At 25.2% G+C, this 22,945-nt stretch overlaps 1 non-coding gene across 1 annotated transcript; it reads left to right on the top strand.

Moving 5' to 3' along the window:
- Positions 1 to 13,666: 13,666 nt before the first annotated feature.
- On the top strand, positions 13,667 to 13,740 carry Trnai-aau. Its single transcript has one exon. It is a non-coding gene; the product is annotated as a tRNA-Ile (tRNA).
- Positions 13,741 to 22,945: the final 9,205 nt, after the last annotated feature.

Here is a 22,945-nt window from a genome sequence, read left to right on the forward strand (position 1 = left end):
CAAATCCATGAAATTTTCTAGGACTCCTTTAAATCCCTTTAAATCTTTTTAAATGCCCTGAAATCTCTAAAAAGCATTTAAATTTTCAAAAACCTTTTAAATATGTTGAGATCCCCTAAAAAATGGTTTGAAAACTCATCTTTTTTTTTAGTTCCATAAATTCTATAAAAATCCCTTGAAATTTTCTAATTCCTTTTGAAATCCTTTAAATTTCTTAAGTGTAAGAAAAATATTGAAATCCTTTTTGAACCCTTGATATCTGTTCAGATCCTCTGAAAAAATCCTGAAAAACTTGATATTCTTTTTAAAATTCCTAAAATCCTTTGAAATCTCAAAATTTGTTTTAAAATCACATAAATCTCTCAAATATGGCGAATAGTTTAAAAAACATTGCAATCTTTCAAGAATCTTGAAATCTGTTGAGAACCTTTAAAAATTTCCGGAAAACTCGTCATTTTTTTCGAACCCTTGAAATCTGTTTAGATTCTCTGAAAAATCATAAAAAACTTTACATTCTTTTTTAATTTTCTAAAATCCCTTGAAATCTTATTATTTCTTTTTAAATCATGCAAATCTCTGAAATATGGCAAAAAACATTTAAAAACATTGAAATCCTTCTAGAACCTTAAAATCTGTTGAGATTATCTAAACATTTCTGGAAAACTCAACATTCTTTTTCAATTTCATAAGATCCCTTAAAATCCGTAAAAATCCCTTGAAATCTTATCATTCCTTTTGAAGTCGTCTGAAAACCCATGAAATCTGCTAAAACTACTTGAAATGTCTTAAAATCTCCCTCAATTCTCTAAAAGCTTCAAACAAAATTGAAAATAAATATTTTGAAAATCCCATGAAATCTCATCATTCTTTTTCAAATCCTGCAAATCTCTGAAATATGAGAAAAATACCTGCGGAAATATTAAAACCCTTTCCGAACCCTTGAAATATGTGCAGATCCTCTAAAAATCATTAAAAACTTTGCATTCTTTTTAAATTTTCTAAAATCCTTTAATTTCTTTTAAAATCCTGTTATTTTCTGAAATGTGGCAAAAAGCTTTAAACACCATTAAAATGCTTTAAAAGCCCTTAAAGTCTGTTGAAATTCTCTAAAACTGCCTCGAGAATTCGTTATTCTTTTCAAATTCCACAAAATTCCTTAAAATAAGTAAAAATTTCTTCAAATCTTATAACTGCTTTCAAAATCCTATAAATCTCTCAAATTTAAAAAAAAAAAACTTTCAAGCTTTGAAATCCTTTCAGAATCATTCAAATCTGTTGAGATTCTTTCATCATTTTTGGAAAACTCCTCATTCATTTTAAATTCCAGCAAATCGCTAAAAATCCGTAAAAATCCCTTAAAATCTGATAATTACTTTTTATATCCCATAAATCTCTTAAACATAAAAAAACTTGTAGAGACATTGAAATCCTTTTATAATCCTTGAAACATGTCTAGACTCCCTAAAAATGTCTGTACAACTCGATATTCCCTTTAAATTTGATAAAATCCCTTCCTATCCGTTAAATTTTGAAATCAAGTTTCAAAGCTTTTTAAGGATATTTTAGCTGCAATGAAAATATTTTATCTTTTAATTCACGAATTATTCACTTCAAAAAAACGTAATTCTTTAATTTTTAATGTTTCGAGCTTAAAATTACTTAAAATTTTGAACATTTTGAAGTTCAATGATTGATTCTTTAATTTAGAGCATTGAAAATGATAACTCGATTAATTAATTAATTGAATTTGAATACGTGAAGTCTCTAATTTATCAATTTTAAAAGAAATTTTAATTTACAGAATATCTGCACTTCATTTAAACTTGTTTAATTGAAAAGTGTTACTACTTTCCATTTTGTACGTGTACATTATTCAGCATTCGATTACAAAGTTTTTTAATTAAAAAATTTTAAAACGTCAATTTAAAAGTTTAAAATTCAAGAGTTCCAATTTGAATGCTTTAATTTTTAGTTTGTTTTTTATCACTCTAAATGGAAAAAATCTTAGACCAAGAGTTCTGATTTTTTTATTTTATTGACCGTGAAAAAGGTTTGCGAACTGAGAAACACCCGGGAACTAACCGGGGATTTTTTTCTTCGATTAAAATGGACATATTAATGTACATACATTAGGGTGGCTCAAAAACCCTTTTTTTAGAGGGCAACGATCCCCCAATTTATTTCAAACTCGCAAAAAAAAATGGGGAAAAATAACTTTTTTGAGTTTAATTTAATAAAATCCATTATTATCTTGTAATTTCTATTAAGATCCTATGAATCTCTTTTTTTTAAACTTTAAAAGAGTTAAAATCCTTTAAGAACCCTTGAAATCTGTTGCAATGCTCTAAAAATTGATGGAAGGCTCTTCATTCTTTTTCAATTCCGAAAAATCCCCTCGAATCCATAAAAATCCCTTTGTTATTATTATTTCTTCTGAAATCCTCATAAATTTAATAAAAAGTTTTTTTTTTAATTTAAATCTTTTAAGAACTTTTGACAGCTGTTAATATTTTCTCAAATTTGCTGGAAAACAAATTTCCTGGAAAACAAATTTGCTGAAAAACTTGACATTCTTTTCCATTTTAGCTTGAAATCTTATAATTTTTTTAATCCTCTGGAAACCCACGATCTAAAAGATTTAAAAATCAAACAATCCTACAAGAACCTTTTAAATATGTTAATATCCTCTAAAAATGGCTGGCAAGCTCGTAATTTTTTTTCAATTGGAAATCTCCTTGAAATCCGTAAAAATCTTTTTGTTATTAGTATTTATTTTGAAATCCTTATAAATATGGTAAAAACTTTCTTTTAAGTTTAAATATTTTAAGAACCTTTGAAAACAGTTAAGATCTTTTTAAAAATGCTGTAAAACTCTTCATTCTTTTTAATTTCCATCAAATCTATTCAAATTCGTAGAAATCCCGTAAAATTCTATAACTTCGATTGAAATCCTAATAATCTCTTAAATATGACAAAAAGCTTTCAAAAGCATTGAAATCCTTTGACAATATCTGAAATATATTAAGAGCCTCTAAAAAATCCTGGAACATTCGTCATTCTTTTTAAATCCTATGCAATAATTTGCAAACTTTAAAAATCTCTTGAAAACTTATGACTTCCTTTGAAATCCTAACAATCTCTTAAATATGGCGAAAATCTTTAAACAGTATTGAAATCCTTTAAGAACCCTTAAAATCTGTTCAGATTCTCTAACAATGTTTGGAAACACGTCATTCTTTTTAAATTCCATAAAATACTATGAAATCCGTAAAAATCCCTTTATCTTAGTATATTTTTTGAAATCCTAAAAATGTCTTGAATATGGTGAGAAGCTTTAAAAAGCATTGACATCCTTAAAGAAACCTTAAAATCGGTTAAGATTCTTTAAAAAAGCCTCGAATACTCGTTATTCTTTTTTAATTCATTAAAATCTCTTAAAATCTGTCAAAATCCCTTGAAATCCTTTCATTTATTTTTTAATCCTATCATAATCTCTTAAATGAAGTAAAATCCTATGAAATCTCTGAAATCCCTGAAACCTTTCAAAATCTCTAGAAAGTCCTTGAAATTTCATCTTTTTTCTAAAGTTTTCTAGAGTTTCGTTAGAATTCTGTGAAATAGTTTAAATGTCATTAAGATCCCGGCACCGTTTTAAAATTCTATGAAATTCTTTTGAAATCCGTAAAAATTTAGAAATATTTTTACATTCGTTAGCATTTTTTTTAAATCTCTAAACTTTTTTAAATCCTTAAAAATTCCTAATAGAAAATTTCTAAAAACAATAATAAATTCTTTAAAAAATTTATTTCAACATCTACTTTAGGTAGCTGTCGTGCCAAAAGTTAGATATCTGAAAAAATAGGTTTCCTATGATTTTTAAATCCAAATATTATAACTGATGTCATTTTAAATTAAAAACATTATTTTTGATAGAAAATGACGGCTTATTTTTTCTGGGAAAACATTCTCTACAAATATACTGTTTCCAATATAAAAAATAACTAAGTAATCTTAAAACATAATGCAAAATGCAAAAATGCAAAATTTACTTTCAAAATTGTAAATCGTAGAATTGTAGAGAATGTTTTCGCGCAAGAAAATAAGCCCTCATTTATATGTTAAAATGATTAATTATTAAATTATTATTCATTCATTTAAATTTGGTAAGAAGCGCCAGTCAGAAAAAATTCCATTGCAAAAAAATGATTGAAATTAATGTTTTTTTTTGTGAATTTTAATATATTTTATAAGAAATGATGTTTTTTATTTGAAACATTATCAGTTATAATATTTTGTTTCCTAAAATCATAGAAAAACCATTCCTTCAGATTTCTAACTTTTGCCACGACTAACTTAACAATACAAAGTAGTATTTTCTGTATTTGAAACAATCTGCATTTTAAAAAAACCGCCAAAAATCAGAATTAGCAACAAAGACTCCTGAAACCCATTTTTCACTTTTGGGGTTTTTTGAGACCCTATAAAATACTTATGGGGGGAGGTGATATTATTGAAAAATATTAATAATTTGAAAATTGGTAAAATTTACAAAAACATTTATTACCTTATGAGTAATACGTTTTAAATTTCATGGGACTGGCGCCACCTCTAAATATAATTGTTTTTCAAAGCAAAAAAATCAATTTATTTTTGTGTGAATTTTAATAAATTTCCGTGCGATATGCATCAAAATAGAAATTTGAAGAAAAAAAATTTCTCATACATTTTAGAACCACCCTAATATGGAGTCTATCAAACAAATTTGTTAATACGATACTGGTAATAGATTAACCATTTTTAATCAAAAATAATTTTTTTATTTAAATTTTTATCCTACAGATGGCGCCACTACATTATTTTCATGTTCATTTAGGACAGGTTAACTTATCGCCTAAAGATAATGTAGGGGGACACCTCACAGTTGATAATGAATCGACAGTAGATAATCATTAATTTAAGATACTAAAGTATGTAATGATAAAACAGAGATAATTATGAAATTGATTTAATTAATAGCTAAGACACTACAGTTTTAAATATGCTAAAATTGAAAGTAATTATTTAACTCACATTTTTTCGTTATAATTAATGATTATCTGCTGTAGGTTCACTATATACTGTATGGTGGTCTAATCTAGTAATAAAAAGTTATGTGATATTTATCCGATTCCTACTTTACCGACATTTTTTGTGGATTATATCAATTCTACACGAGATGAGATATGAAGCTGAAAGTTTTAGGAAAATATCGAAAAGGACTTAAGGAACTTTTATTTACAAAAAAATGTTTACTACTGAAAACAAACAAAATTTCAAAAAATAATTTTTTTTTCTGTGATTGTAAAAATTCGTTAGTACAAAAACGTTTCTTAGTAACTGTTCTTTATTTTTCCAAACTCTCAGTTTCATTTCTCATCACATCAAGAATTGGCATGATTTACAAAAAAATGTTGGTAAAGTAGGAATCGGATCACAAATGTTAAAAAAATTGACCTTTCTTCGCAATGAATGGTGAGAAATTGAGAAACTATGCAATAAATTGATCAATTTTAATTTTCGGCTTATGGAATATTGTGAAACACTGATTTATAAAATTCCCATTCAAATGAAGTCTATGTAAAAATATTCAAATATGCTCGACCGCATAATAATTAACTGAAAAAGCCAACGAAATTTTTTTTAAATAACCAGGGCAGTGAGTAAATTTATTGCTCACCCCCCCCCCCCCATTACTGGACATTTGCTTTAAATCTGCTGGATTAATAAATATTCACAAATAAAACTTAATTTATTCAATTGTCAATATTCCTTAATATATGGTTTTTGAGGAAATTTCATTTTTTTAAATTACTAAATTTCATATTAAAGTCATTCATAGTTTTAAATTAATTAATTTTAGATTAAAATTTTTGTTTTTAATTTGAAGCGAATATAATTTCTAAGGTTTTGAAATTCTTTAAAAATGTACAATATTGAATTGGAAAACTTTATAGTTGCAAAGTTTTAAGTTTAAAGGATTTTTAAACATACAGAATTTTTAATTAAATGTCTTTAGAATAAATTCAAAACAATACAAAATTGGGACAATTTCTCAAATTCTAACCTTTAAAATGAAAATATTTTGCAATTTTAAATAAATAATAATAATGATGTTATAATGATGTTAAAATAAATAAAATGCTGTTAAAAATAAATATACACTAAAATTAAACGATCCAAAATTAATACCTCAGTCAATAAATAATTTCTTTAATTTTGTGTCATTAGAATTTTTGAGTTGGGTATTTTTATATTGAGTGCTGAATGTTTATAATGAAAAGATTTTGCAATTTGAAATAAAAAAGATGAAAATGATGTTAAAAATAAATATACGCTAATATTAAACGATCCAAAATTAGTACCTCAGTCAATAAATAATTTCTTTAATTTTGTGTCATTAGAATTTTTGAGTTTGGAATTTTTATATTGAGTGCTAAATGTTCCATTTTTCAATTTGAAAAAAGGTATAATTAACAACTGGAAAATTTGTATTTCTTAAAGAATTTCAATTAACTTGAAATACTTAAAAATTAAAAGGCTTTAAGTATAAAAAGTTTTAATATCTCTATTCTTGGTGAATACAATTTTTTTCTGTTATAATTGAAGTTCGAATTTTTTTAATTTTCCACATACCGTAGTAGGCGTTTTCCATTTTGAATATTTTTTATTTTAAAACCACTTTCTATTTTAAACTTTTTTTTATAATTTAATTTTAAAAATTTACAATTAAAAAATGTTTACGCTTTGAAGGGCGAAAATGGCGGTGAATTTCTATTCTGATCTAAAATCTTTGTCTAATCAATATTAATCTTTAAATTATATATTTTTAATATAATAAGAATTTAAAATTCTAGAATTCTAGAAATTGATTTTTTAAAGTAAAATTTTTTAAATTGAAAAATCGCTCTGGATTTAAGATTATTTAAATTTGAATGTTAAAATTTTGAAAGCATTAATTATTCAAAATTGCAGATTTGAATGCTTAGCACAAGAAATAATAAAATATTAATCCATTTCTGATAAATAAATTCGGCTTCAAAGAATTTCAATTGAAAATTATTCAATTTTAAACGTATTTATTTAAAAACAGGTTTAATTCCTTTTCATTCCATTTGAATAAATTTTCAATCCGAAAAAGCAAACATTAAAAAAAAATGAATTTTTGAACTATAAAGATAAAATTTCAATTAAGTGATTGAATTTTCAAACAAAATTAATTAAGTGTTAACAAAAAAAAGGTTTGCGATATCAATCGAAAAACAGGATTTTTCAACCAACAAATCGGAATTTTCAAGCAAAAGATCGAATTTTCTAACCAGGAGGAAAGTGTTTGAAAACAAATTTCTGCATCATTTGTATTACCATAGTAAGAAGTACAATGATGCCCCCCCCCCCCCCACCAATTATTGGCCATTTGATTTAAGTATAAGTAATTAATAAATATTTACAAATAAATCTTAATTAACTTAATTGACAATATTTCTTAATATATGGTCATTTTGAAGTGGATAACCAATACAATTTTTATCATTTAAATTAAAAATTATAGTTTCAAATGCGCAATTCTAAAATAGTTTAATTTTCAAGGCTATCAACATTTTTTAATATTGAACATTTTCATATTGAAGTCATTATTAGTTAAAAATTAATTAATTTTAGATTTAAATTTTTTGTTTTTAATTTGAAACGTGTATAATTGTCTGGGTTTCTTAATTCCTTAAAATAGTCCAATATTAAATTTAAAAACTTGATAGTTGCACAATTTTAAGTTTGAAGGATTTGTAAACATAAAGAATTTGGATTAAATTTCTTTAGAATAAATTCACAAGAATGAAAAATTAGGACATTTTCTCAAATTCTAGCCTACAAAATAAGACAGTTTTGAAATTTGAAATTAAAAAGTTAATAATTGTGTTGAAAATATAGATACACAAAAAACAAAAATCTAAAATTAATACCTCAGCAAATGAATAATTTCGTTAATTTTGAACGCTTATAATTTTAGAATTCGAAATTTGTATATTAAGTCCTGAATTTACAATCGCTTTCTGTTTTAAACTTTTTCTATATAATTTAATTTTTAAATTCTATAATTACAAAATGTTTACTTTTTGAAAGGTGAAAACAATGTTGTATTTATATTCTAATTATTGGAAAGTTCGTCTCAACAATTTTAATGTTAAAATATTTTTTGAATTCCATAATTTAAAATTTTCAAATTTCAGAAGGTTTAACTATAAAAAAATTTATTTCGTTTTCAAAGTCAAATTGTCAAAGTAATCGCTCCGAATGAAGAATTATTTAAATTTAAAAGTTAGAAATTTTATAGTATTTGTTATTCGAAATTTGAGCTTTTATTAAACAATTTTTAGTTTCAAAGATTTAAAATTATAAATTATTTGATTTTTAAATTATTTATTAAGAAATTATACATGTTTAATTTTCTGTCATTTTGTAAGGAATATTGTCATTTTTGTCAAAATATTATCGAATTAAAAATTGTTAATTTCCAACCAAATAGATGAATTTAAGGAAATTTTCTGCAAATAAGTTATATCCCAGAAATGTAAATTTTCTATCAAAAAATATAAATTTCTAATAAAAACTTGAATTTTTAATTAAAAAATCAAATTTAAAAATAAAAAGACAAATGTTTAAAAATAGCAGTTCGATTTCTCTACCAAATAAAAATCAAATTTTAATTAAGTAGTTGTATTTGCAAACATACACTTTAACAACAAATTTGCAATTTCCACAAAAAAAGACGATTTTACTACAATAATTTTAATTTTGAAGTAAAAGATCGAATTTCTTAACCAAAAGGAAGAAAGTTTAACAAAACAGTTAAATTTTCAAAAAATAGTAAAATGTTCAAACAAAACAAAATTAATTATGGAAAAAACTTCAAGAAGAATTGAGCAAGGCATTTTAACGTAATTTTTTCATTTAACTAAGAATAACTCTAAAACAAAGACAAATTTTTTAAATTAAAGAAAAAATGTCATTCGAACAAAAAAATAACACATTAAAATTAAAATTGTGTTTCATCCCATTCGTAATATTTTTTTCTATTTTCAAAATCTTATCTGATCTGAAATTGTTTGATTTGGAAAGTTCTTATTTCAAAATTGTTCTATATATATTTTTTCTTTTATATTTCGAAAGCTTTCGATTTGAAATTACTAAGTATGATTTCAAAATTCTTGAAAACAAATCACTGCATCATTTGTAGTAGCAGACAATAAATTTAAAATGAATTCCGATTCAGATATTTGTGTTATTGAACATTTGCAATTTTCTTAATGGAAAACAGATCATGATTTGCACTTTGGACTCGCCAGATATAGCATTGCAATTTACTAAAGTAATTCTTGAAAACAGGTCTCAATTTGTTTTATTCAGATGCAACATTGCTGGTATTTAACCCTAGAAATAATTTCACTTAACAACTTTATTCTAATCTTTGTATTGTACATTTTCTTTTAAAATTTAACAGATTCAAATAATTTTTTCCAAAAAACTAGTTGAATCCTGAACTCAATATTAAAATTTTTAATTGAAAATATTAAATTTCATATGAGCATTTTTAACCAAGAAGAATGAATTTTCAACTAGAAAAGATCAATTTTCAATATAAAATATTAGCTCTTAATTAAAAATAGAATAGTTACATTGTTGGTGGAAAAATTAAATTTGTACCAAGAAAGAAAAGGATTTTCAACAAAATAGTTATATTTCCAAAAACAAAGTAGAATTTTCAACTAATGTGACAAATCGTAAAAAAATGAATTTTCAAAAATAGAGTTCTACTTTTAACCAAGTATTTGAATTTTCAAGAATAAAAAAAAAAGAATTTTTAAAAAAATAATTATATTTTCAAAGAAAAAGATGAACTTGCAACAAAATAGTTGAATTTTAAAGCTAGCAAAACAAATTATTTACAAAACGGTTACCTTTTTAACACGTAAATATTATTTTTTAACCAAAAAGTTAATTTTCATTCAAATAATTTAATTTTATACCAAATCATTGAATTCCTAGAAAAACCAGATTATTCAAGCTCTAAAATTTTCATCTTTTGAAAAATAGTTTTTTTTTACGTGAAAAATCAATTTTCCAGCAAGAGGATTAATGTTATACCAAAAAACACGAATTTTCAGGAAAGGACAGATTTTTCAACAAATTGGCGAATTTTAAACCCAAAAGTCGAATTAACCACAAAGCGGTTAAATTGTTAACCCAAAAATATTATTTTTAACAGAAAAATTTAATTTTGAACCAGTTAGCTAAATTTAAACCAAAAATATGAATATTTAATGAAAGGTTAATTTTTAATCGAATAATTGATTTCCCAAACAATTTGTTGAATTCTTAACGAAACAAGATTAATTTAGACCCAATAATTTGCAGTTTAGACCAAAGAGAATGAATTTTTTTTTCAACCAGAATAATTTTTGACAAAAAAAAATGAATTTTTAATAAAACATATGAATTTTCAAGTAGAAAAGAACAATTTTCAATAAAAATATTTAATTTAAATCCACAATGAAAAAGTTACATTGTTAATTAAAACATTATTTATGAAACCAAATAAAAAATTTAACAAAAAAGTTTATCACAAAAGTGATTTTTTAACCCAGGAGATTATTTTTTTTTAATGCAATAGTTAAATTTCCAATCAAGGAAGTGAATCTTTAAAAAACATAATTTCTTCAAAATTTAGTTCAAATTTTAACCAAGTAGTTGACTTTTCAACTAATAAAGATTAATTTTTTAATGAATATTTTTTTTGAAGGAAAAGATTAATTTTTCAGCAAGAAGAGTAATGCTCTACCAAAAATATAGATTTTTCAACAAAGTATATTATTTTTCAAAAAAATTGTTCAATTTTAAAACCAAAAATACCAAGAATTTACAAATCGGTTGATTTTAAACTCGAAAATAGGATTTTTTAATAACAAAATTAATTTTTTACCAAAAGAATACATTTTCATAAAAATAGTTTAATTTTTAACAAAAAAGTTAATTCAGACACAAACAGTTGCATTTTTAATCCAAAAGGATGAATTTTCAGCAAAAAAGAATAATTTTGCGATAAAAAAGACAAATTTGTAACAAAACAAATGAATTTGCAACTAGAAAAAAAATCCAATTTCAATAAAAAATATCAAATTTCAACCAAAAATGGAATTGTTATTTTAAAAAATTAATTTTTAACCAAAACAAAACGAATTTACAACAGAATAGTAACATTTTCAATAAAAGAGATAAATTTTCGGCTACAATGATGAATCTTAAAAATATTTTAAATATTTTTTCTAAATTGCTATTGTGCGTCTTTTTTGTAAAAATTATTTTGTTGAGTGTGTGGATAAATACTGGTTTTATGGAAGAATGTCCCAAAGACATTCATTAAAAAAATAATCAAATTAATTTTAATCTTTACAAATTATTATCAATTATTGTAAATAATTAATTATTATTTATATAGTTAAATTTGCAACTTATAAAAAATAAATATCTAACCAAAAAGGAAAAAGTGTAATTTATAGATAAAAAAATTAATTTTTAAACAAAATAAGGGGGTGAATCTTAAAAAATGTGCCTTTTTACCTAACTAGTTCAACTTTCAACCAATTAGTTGAATTTTGAAATGAAAAAGGTAAATTTTCAACTAAAAAATATTAACTTTTCCCCGAATAATTAAGTTTTTAATAAAAAAATGTGCATTTTTCATCAAGAAGATTAATATTCTACAAAAAAAAAAAAAAATTTTAGAGGAAAAGAACGAATTATCTACAAACCGGTTGAATTTTCAACACAAAAATAGTTCAATTTAAATCAATAATATTACATTTTCAACAAAAAATTTATTTTTAACCTAATAGTTTTATTTTCAACCAAATTATAGAATTCTCAACCAAGAAAATTAATTTTCGATAAAAAAGACGTATTAAAAAAAAATTGATTTTCCCACTATAAACTACAATTTTCTATAAAAGTATTAATTTTTAATAAAAAGTATCAAATTTCAAAATTAATTCATAACCAAAAAAAAACTAATTTCCCCCTAAAAACAGTTACATTTTCAGCCAAACAGGTAAATTTTTAAACAGAAAAGATGAGTCTTAAAAAAATTTTATTGCAAAAGAGTTTAACTTCAAATATAATTTTTTATTAGAAAATATTAATTTTCACTAAAAAAATCAATTTCCAAATTCAGTTCCTAAGCAAAAAGAAACATTTCTTACAGAATAGTTTTTTATTTTGGTTAGATTCATTTTTTTAAATTTGAAACTCTATTTTTGGATGAAAATTCATTATTCTGATTAAATTCGAATCTTTTCTTTTATTAAAAATTTGCACTTTTTTAGTTCAAATATCAACTATTACATTTTTCCATAAGAATTTATTGTTTTGTTTCGAATTAAATACTTGGTTAAAAGTTGAACTACTTTATTAAAATTTCATGTTTTTTATCCGAGTTTCACCTTTTTACCTAAAAACTCGTCTCTGGTTGAAAATTAATTTTTTTGATTAAAAGTATAACTATACCATTTTTGGAATTAAACTATTATTTTTGTTAAATTTTAATCCTTTTAATTGAAATATAATTAATGTTTTTCGTTGAAATATAAACTATTACTTCTTTCTTAAGCATTTATCGTTATATTAAAAATTTAACTCTTTGGTGAAACTGCTTCCTTAAATTTTAATTTTTTTTCCATTAAAATTCATCTAATTTTGTTGGCTGAAAATGTAACTAATTAAAATTAAATATTCCATTTTTTTGGTTGAAAATTCTTCATTTTGGTTAATCTGAAATCTTTTTTATCAAAGATTAAAGTTTTTTGGTTGAAACATCAACTACTTAAAAATTCATTATTTCAGTTAAAAATTTATCTCTACATTTTATAAAATTCCCGTATTTTATTGAAAATTCGTTATTTTTATAGCAAAATTAACATCTTTTTAGCAGAAAATCAGTTTCTTTTGTTAAAAATTGTATCTACTTGTTTGAAACTTAAAAGGTTTTGTTTAAAAAATTCTTTTTGTGATTTATTATTTCAATTGAAAATTAATCTCTTTCTTAAAATTTTTTTTTAAATTACAAATTCGACTATTTGGTGGAAAATAATTCCTATTGGCGAAAAATACATTTTTTATTTCTTTTTAAAATACAGCCAATTGGGTGAAAGTTGAAATATCTTGTTTAAAATTTTGTTTTGTTTTTAATGATTTATCATTTTGGTTAAAAAATCATCCCTTTTTGTTTAATTATTTTTTAATTCGTTTTCCTTTGATTGGAAATGAATGTTTTTTAGCTAAAAAATTAACTTTTTAAAAAAATTTTGAATTTTTGTGAAAATCCGTTTCTTGTTCGTTCTAAAATTAATCTTCTAAATTCAAAAATATATATTATTATATTATAATCACTAATCCAGAATTAAGAAAAGGAGTTATAAACGAATTATTCAAGATATTTTTTTTAAATTTATTTGTTTGAAAATGATGATTACACAAATGCACACTTTCAGAAGTTGTTGAAATGCACCAATACTTTAACAAAAGTCCCACAAAAATTGCCCTTGCTTTGTCTTCCCATTTCCAGACCTTTCAAACATCTGGCCCATTAGCTCAGTTGGTTAGAGCGTCGTGCTAATAACGCGAAGGTCGCGGGTTCGATCCCCTCATGGGCCACTTTTTTTATTTTTGTGAATATGAGATTTTTAACTTCTTTACTAAAATTTATTGTAAAAAGTGTGCCTTCCAGATGATTAAAGCCATTCCCCAGACAAGTAGATAGCATTTGAAGTTCGACGTCCACTCTGTACCCCGAGTTCATTACTAGCAGAGCGAAGGTCTTGAACGTATAACAGGTTACTGGTATGAGAAAACCTTGTCTTTTGTAAACTGACTGCGAAAATCATTCGGGAATCTCGACGATATTGCTTATCATCTTTAAACAATCAGAAGAAACTGGTGTATTCACACTCGTGATAAGATTAATAACAAAGTCATTAGTTTATTTGACGTCAGAGAAAATGATTTTTAAACTTTTACCAATTTTACAGTGTAAAATTTTCTCAAGCAAAATTTTTTTTGTGTTTATATTATTTTTTATATTTATATTTATATTATTTATTTTTATATTTATTAGATTTTCGTTTTTTTAACTAGGGGAATAATAGAGGAATAAATATTTTTCAATATTTTAGGTGCCATACTGAATTCAAAATTAATTACTTAAAACTCCTTATATATCAAATCAAAATATATTCAGTTTTTAACTAGATAATTGAATTTTCAACCAACATAATTTTTTTACAAATTTTAATTTTCTAGCTAAATTTAATTTTAATTTGCTAGCTAAAAAAGAGAATTCATTAGAAAAGATTTTAGTTTGGAAACGGAAAAGATAATTTTCTAAAGAAAAACTTAATTTTGTAATCAGCGATAAATTTTATTTAAAAAAAAAATTATTATTTGCCAAATAATTGCGTTTGCAATTAAATAGTTCAACTTTCAAGCAAAAGACATCCATTTTCAACAAGACAATTAAAGTTTAACAAAAAGTTTGAACGTTAGGCCTAAAAAATTGAATTTTTGAAAAAGATCAAATAAAGCATTTTAACCAAAATAAAATATTTTCAACCGAATACTCTAATTTTTAAGCCAAAAGGAAAATTTTTTATAAGAAACTTGAATTTTTCAACGAAAAGTTGCATTTAAAAACAACTAGTTAAACTGTAAACCAAAAAATAAGTTTTTAACAAAAGAGATGAATTTTCATAAAATAAGTTCTATTTTCAACAAAAAAGATCAATTTTTTGCCAATTACTTAATTTTTTTAAAAAACTTTGATATTAAGGCAAAAAGTTGTATTTAAATCTAAAAAGTGAAATTTAGATGAAAATTCACACAAATTTTCCGGAAACTGGTTCATTTTTATCGAAATAAAATGAATTTTCTATCAGAAATAATAAATTTTCATCAAAAACACGACTGTTCAGCAAAAGATTTAAATTTTTGACCAAAAGTATTAATTTTCAACAAAATAATTGAATCTTCAACAAAATGATTAAATTTTCGACAGAAAAGTTTATTTTTAACTAAGAAGGATGAATTTTCAACCCACAGGACGAATTTTTCATTCAGTAAGACGTTCAACAAGATTGGAAAAAGACACAAGGTATGAAAAAAGACAAAAGTTGTTCACCCAGAAAGGATCGACACATTTTTTTATGAATAATTTCGAGACATACAGGATAGATATTCTTTTAATCGTAAAAAAAAAACAGATTGAAAATGTAAAATCTTCATGTATATTTATTTTTAATTAACCCTTTTGTAGAAAATTCAACTTTGTAGCTTTAAATTCTGCTATTTGATTTAAAAATTTAACAATATTTTCTTATAAATTTAATTAATATTTTTTCAATTAATTTATTTTGTTAAAAATTCTTCTTTTTTGGTTGAAAATTCAACTAATGGGGTAAAATTTAAACTACTTCATGAAAAATTAATGGTTTTGAGAGTTTCATCTATTTGGTAGAAATTAAACAACTTTGTAAAAAACAAAATTTTTTTTAAGCAATTTTTTTGATCGTAAAATTGATTTATTTAATTTTAGTTAAATTTATCCTTTTTATGTTGAAAATTAAACTATTTCTATTTACTGTTTGTTCAAAATTTCTTTTTTTGATTGAGGATGCAACAATTTTGATAAACATTCGTCCGTTCTGGTCGAAAATTTTTTTCTATCTTTAAAATTTCACTTTTCTTAACAGAAAATCAAACTATAATCGAAAATTTATCCATTTGAGAAGAAAATTCAACTATTGTGGTCAGTCTTTTTGAAATTTGAAATTTTACTTTGGAATTTTTGTATATCGAATTTTCTAAATAAATCAATTTAATTCATCATAAGGAATTCAAATGGTAAATAATTGTTTAATAGCGTGAGGAGATTCAATTTTTTAAAATATTTCTGAGAAAACATTGAATGGTTTATGTTTTATTAAAAAAAAATAATTTTAGGTTTGAAAAATTTTTAATTTGTGGGAAAAGAATATGGAAGACTTTGATACAATTTTATTAATTTTAAATTCATTAATTTGATTAAAAATTTCACTGTTTTGTTGAAAATTTAATTAGCATCTTGAAAATTAATTCATTTTGTTATAAATCATATTTTTCTGTCAAAATTTATAGATTTTGTCCAGATTTTGTACATTGCAAGAATGATGCTTGCTAAATGACTTTTGTAGCTAGGAGAATTATCTTTCTCGATATCGAATGATAATTTATGATCAAAGCAATAATTTATTAATATTGTGAATAATACTTTCTTAGAATTATTCTAAAAAATTTCAGTTTTTTGCAAAACTTTTGTAACAAAATTTGTTCAAAAATTCGTTTTTCGTTATTAGAAATAACTTTTGATTTATTCAAAAATTAAATTTTTTCGTTAAAAATTCTTTTATTTTTGCTTAAATTTGTCTTTGCTGCCTAAAAAACTCATCATTTCAGTTCATAATTCATCTATTTGTTTGAAAATTTATTTTTTCAGTTAAAAATTGAACAATTTTATTTACAGTTTTCTTTTCGTTGTAAATAATCTTTTTTTCAAATTGGAATATACATTTCTTGATTGAAAATTTATATTTTTGTTTAAATTCGTCTCTTTGGTACATAAAATCATTCTTCGAGTTTAAAATGTATCCCTTTGTTTAAAAATTCATTTTTTTAAATTGATAATTCAACTATTTTGTTAAAATTATTTTGTTTAAAGTCAACTGGTTGAAAATTCGTTTTTCTTTCTTTAAAAGAAATTTACCTATTGCATTTTAACTTTAAAACTGATATTTTTCAGTTAAAAATTCAACTACTTGATTATAAATTAAATTATTTTGTTGAAAATTTCAATAATTATATTCAAAGTTCCATTATTTTATTTAAAAGTCATCTTGTTTAATCGAAAATTGATCTTTATTAGTAGAAAATTCAACTATTGGGGTAAAACTTACAATACATCGTTAAAAACTTCGTTAAAAGAAAAATCAACCCTTTATTTGAATTTAAACAATTTTATTAGTTATTTCTATTTTTTGTTTCTGAACATTTTTTTTTCTTGTAAAACTTTGGTGAAATTTTCAACTTTGTGTAGTTTGAGAATTCCGCCATTAAGAACAATTCCAATTTTTTGAGAATTTAATAAGTATCTTGAAAATTTATTTATTTTGTAAAACCTTCACTCTTTTTCGTTGAAAATTCATCCATTTAGTTGAAAATTGAAGGATTAGGTGAAAAATTGAACTAATTCGTTAAAAATGTACTATTTTAAAAGATTTACCTGTTTTAAAATTTCAAAAATTTTGTTGAAAATTTATTTTTTGTTGTTTAAAAAAAATAATTATTTATCTGAAAATTTAATTATGCAGTTTTTGCTCCAAGTTATCGTTATAAATGAAAAATTAAACCATTTTGTTGTTTTTGTTGAAAATTAAATTAGCATCTTGAAAATTAATTTATTTTGTTAACAAATCATATTTTTCGGCCAAAAATTTATATATTTTGCCAATCATTCTTCTTTCTTGTCTAAAAATGAACTTTTTGTTCGAAATTAAGCTTTTAAGGTGAAAAACTTAAGTGTTTTGAAAAAAGTCGTCTTTTTGAGACGAAACATGTTTAGGTTGAAATAAATTACTGAATTTTAATCTGAAATTATTTTATTCCCTTTATGAAATATTGCACATCAAAAATATTACAGAATTAAAATTCTAGTCTGTTTCGACCAGCCTCAATAATGATCACATATTACTTCACTTAAGTCCCGATATAAGAACCCCCGATTTAGGCGATTCCGAGAATTAAAGGCCTCCGCATTGTGACCATAAGGGCCGCACTCTCAGCGCGTTAGTTGCGTCAAGTTGCGTCAAGTTGCGTCATGGGTCAAAATCTAACAGAAACTACTTAGGATCAAGGTCATGCCCAAAACCGTTCTTATTACGGAAGTTGAGTGTACTGTACACATTGAGAATCATTTTTGCGGAAATATTTTTAAATTAAGACTCAAAACACCCACCACCGTAATTTTGTGATTGTGAATTCTCTTTCGTTAAAAGAGCTTAGCTCGAGAGTTTGAGAGCACCTACGGCACGCGACTGATGGCAATCGCACTCCGCGCTTGGTCTTTACATTCCTTCCGCATTCGGTCACAGACCTTTTAAAATCAAAGGTGGACGGACCGATAACTGTTTTTTGTGATTTTGAATTCTCTTTTGTTAAAGCTCTTTTGGCTTTAACTAACACATTTTCATCACGTATCTCGTGTTTCGCATTCAATTTTGTCCAACATGTCAACTTTTCCACATTATACACAACACTTTTATATAAATTATAATACATTTTTTATGTAACTCTGCCTGGAATTACTTATTAAAAAATTGCAAAATAAGAAGGAAATCGTATTTATCATGCTTATTTTTGTATTTGTTTCTTATTTTGTTTTAAATTGTATTCTAAGCTGCTCTGAAACATGTATCATTTCAATAAATTTATATGATTACTATTCATAATATGCATAAAAATTGAATCATACTAATTCTTATTTCCTTGTTTTTATCATTTTTCTTATTTTTAAGGTTGTTTTTTACGATTAAATAAAAACTACTGCACATCTGCATAGGGTACTAATACAGAAACCTATATAGGGTCCTATATAGGAGCCTATGTCCTCTTTCGTATTTTCTGAACTTTTTCCAAAAAGTTAATTTTTTAATTCTTAATCTTATTTTTTACTATTAAAAGAAAATCTACTCTTCCTATCAAAAAATGATTAATAATAAATTTACAAATTTTTTTAGGTTAACAACTTTTTTCTGGTAATTTAAGTTCTTACGTTGTGTCGTTTTTCCAAACAAATTCCAGAGCGCGCAATTTGAGCTCTTTCATTTTTTTCGTATCTTGCATAGTTTGACCAAAAAATGGAATTTTTGGATTTTTCATTATTTTTGGTACGATCAAATTTGGAATGTTCAAAATTTGTACCAAATTAAAAAAGTTGTTTTTATAATCTTGTAGGGCTTTCAAAAAGCAAAGTTTTTCTTCTCTTGACTTTTTTCCATATCATGCATTGTTTGGCTTAAAATGTTCATTTTAGTTTGTTTTTTTGGATTTTGAAAATGCTCTAACTCTGATAATTTGCTTTTTATAGAAAAAAGTCATGGGGATAAATTATTTGAGTTTCTGAGTACTATGAACAACACATAGAATTTTTAAATCTTGAAAAAATGTGGTTTCAAAAATTTTTGGTTCGATCAAATTTGGAATTTTCAACCTTTCGACCAAATTAAAAAAGTTGTTATCATAATCTTGTAGGTCTTTCAAAAAACAAAGTTTTTCTTATTCTGACATTTTTTTAATATCATGCGTTGTTTGGCTTAAAATGTTCATTTTTTTTTATTTTGAAAATTCTCAAACTCTGACAACTTTCTTTTTATAGAAAAAAGTCGGAAGGATAAATTCTTTAACTTTTGAAGTACTATGAACAACCGTGCATAGAATTTTTACATCTTGAAAAAATGTGTTTTCAAAATTTTTTTGTACAATAAATTTGTAATTTTCAAGTTTTTGGTGAAATTGAAAAAGTTGTTATCATAATCTTGTAGGTCTTTCAAAAAGCAACGTTTTCCTTTTCCAGACTTTTTTTCGTATCATGCGTTGTTTGGCTTAAAATGTTCATTTATTTTGTTTTTTTGGATTTTGAAAATGCTCTAAGTCTGACAATTTTCTTTTTATAGAAAAAAGTCAGAAGAACAACCGTGCATAGAATTTTTACATCTTGAAAAAATTTGGTTTCAAAATTTTTTTGTACAATAAATTTGTAATTTTCAACTTTTTGGTGAAATTGAAAAAGTTGTTATCGTAATCTTCTAGGGCTTTCAAAAAGCAACGTTTTTCTCCTCTAGACTTTTTTTCTTATCATGCATTGTTTGGCTTAAATTGTTCATTTTAGTTTTTTTTTTTTTTGAATTCTGAAAATGCTATAACTCTAGTAATTTTTAATTCAAAAAAAAAGTTATTATAATAAATTCTTAAATTTTTCAATACTATGAATAACGGTACAGAGAATTTTTGAATTGTTAAAAAATTGGTCCCAAAAATATTCAAAATGAGCCCACTTTTTGAATTTTCATCCAAAATGGCTGGCTAGCGAACTTGACCTTTAGTTTAGGACACTAAACGAGTGAACCAAGGGGCAATCTAATAGATTGATTTTTTCAAAAGTTATCGTGTTCACAGACAGACAGATACATTCGTTAAAACCTGTTTTTCGGATTCAGAGGGTCTCAAAACGTGGACATTTGACAAAAAATGAGGGGGGAGGGGGGTCAAATTTTACACAAATCTAATACCTTCTCTGATGAGAATGTAAAAACCCGATACAGTTATTGACGTGGAGGTTTAAATTTACGGCTTCGACGTGAGATTGGGGTGCGGTTGCTGGGTTCAGCTGTAGTGGGGATGCGAAGAGCCATGAGTGCACTAATTACATCTTGTTCATGCAACTCGGAAATTTTATGGGTCACTCCATATACCTTCAGTTCATTCGTTGTCATCATTAGCGCGCTTTTGTGGCCTCTTTCACACTCCATCACAATCTGATTTCCAAAATCATCATACAGTGGTTGAACAAAACCTTCATGGTCGAGCCACCCAAAGACGATATTCTCCCTTGCTACCAATTCTTTACTTGCATCCAATTTCTCTAACCGGAAACCATTCACTTCGAATCTTAAGTCCTTGAATGTCTCATTATAGCGAAATGTTTTGACAGGCATATTTGCATGTGTGGGTGAGTTATACATGTTGTTAGGGTCCTCCAGCAATGGAAGAAGTGGTGCACCTTGGAAAGAAATTTATCAAATTTAATAAATTTAAAAAATGTTCCACTTTTTGCCCAATTTAAAATTGAGGAGTTCTGCACAAGAAGGCGACAGGCTCTCGCGAACGAGTAAAAGTATTGTCCAGGCTGTGACGTCAGGCATCAAAAGTGAAATTCGAAATTTGAAAAAACCAAAAATATATATTGATTTCTCTTGAAAAATGAACCTGAGTCTCCATTTACAGTTTTTCTCTCGGGTTGCAAATTTTCCAGTAAATAAATAAAAACTGACTTTTTTTTAATTGAAAAAACCATGTTTTTTCACATACAACTCGCCGTAAGTAATTCGTTTATCAACTAATTAACAAGTTTCTTTTTGAGTTTTATTCGTGACACTCTAGCGGAGGCCATATTGTTCAAAAAGGATCTAAAGTTTATTTCTAATGTTTTTTTTTTAATCCGAATGAAAAACCACGTTTTTAGACTTTCACATTAAAAAAATGAGCGAGGAAGTTTGAGCTACGACAAACTTTAAGCGAAAGAATTTTCCGCAAATGTATTGGCCAACTTTTTGGAAAATCTCAATTCGATTTGATTTTTAGTTCCATAATTACAGCGAGTTTATTACGAGCTCGCGACGCGACACCAAAGGCTTCTTCAGGGGACGCCGCCTGAAGCCTGAAGCATCGTCCTTGCCCATCATTTGTTTTGTCCACTCGCTCGCACTAGTCAGGTTTCCGGCGGCGTCCCCTGAAAAATCCTGTGATGTCGCGTCGCGAGCTCGTTATAAACTCGCTGTAATTATGGAACTAAAAATCAAATCGAATTGAGATTTTCCAAAAAGTTGGCCAATACATTGGCGGAAAATTCGATCGCTTGAAATTTGTCGTAGCTCAAACTTCCTCGCTCACTTTTTTAATGTGAAAGTCTAAAAACGTGGTTTTTCATTCGGATTAAAAAAAAACATTAGAAATTAACTTTAGACCCTTTTTTGGACACTGTAGCCTCCGCTAGAGTGTCACGAACAAAACTCAAAAAGAAACTTGTTAATTAGTTGATAAACGAATTGCTTACGGCGAGTTGAATGTGAAAAAACATGGTTTTTCAATTTAAAAAAAAGTCAGTTTTTGTTTATTTACTGGAAAATTTGCAGCCCGAGAGAGAAACTGTAAATGGAGACTCAGGTTCATTTTTCAAGAGCAATCAAAATATATTTTGGATTTTTTCAATTTTCGAATTTCACTTTTGATGCCTGACGTCACAGCCTGGACAATACTTGTACTCGTTCTCGAGTGCCTGTAGCCTTCTTGTCCAGAACTCCTCAATTAGTGCGAGGTACTACCTAATAATGTTAATAGAAATAGTTGTTTAAACAATTTAATATTACTGTATATAATATTTTCTTGAAATACTTCTACAAATTTTTAGTTTTTTTCCAAACTTTTGTATAAAAGTTTGAATTTCGTTGTTTAAAATTAACTTTGTTTTATTCAAAAATTAAAGTTTTTGGTTAAAAATTCTTATATCTAAAAAAATTTGTTGTTGTTAAAATAATATTTTTTTTAGTTGGAAATTAAATTTTTCGTTTGAAAATGTATATTTGGGGCATTATTCCTCAACTGCCCCAACTCAACAAGTCATGTTTTTCGATTGTCTGTAAATTCTGGGAATATGTTCGCCTACCCAACAGTAGTTAATCCACAAACTTATAGACCAGGATTACCAACCCTCCCCAAGTGAGGGGGGGTTGAATTTTCAACCCCAATGCCTGCAGGGGTAGTTTCAAACGCCTGTAACTTCCTTTCTAATTACGAGATTTAAAATTTTAATGAGGGTTTCGGAAAGTGCTTTTTACACGCTTTCATCCTATTTTATTATTTATAACCAAAAAAATTGTTGAAACAATTTTTTCAAAAATCAATTGTTTATTTAAATTTTTTCGCAATTTAGGCATCTACGATTTTTTTTAAATAGTCTCAAAAGAAAGCTTGACTTTTTTACTATGAAAAATGTCTA

The sequence above is a fragment of the Belonocnema kinseyi genome, chromosome 6 (assembly GCF_010883055.1).
Source record: "Belonocnema kinseyi isolate 2016_QV_RU_SX_M_011 chromosome 6, B_treatae_v1, whole genome shotgun sequence".
NCBI lineage: Eukaryota > Metazoa > Arthropoda > Insecta > Hymenoptera > Cynipidae > Belonocnema > Belonocnema kinseyi.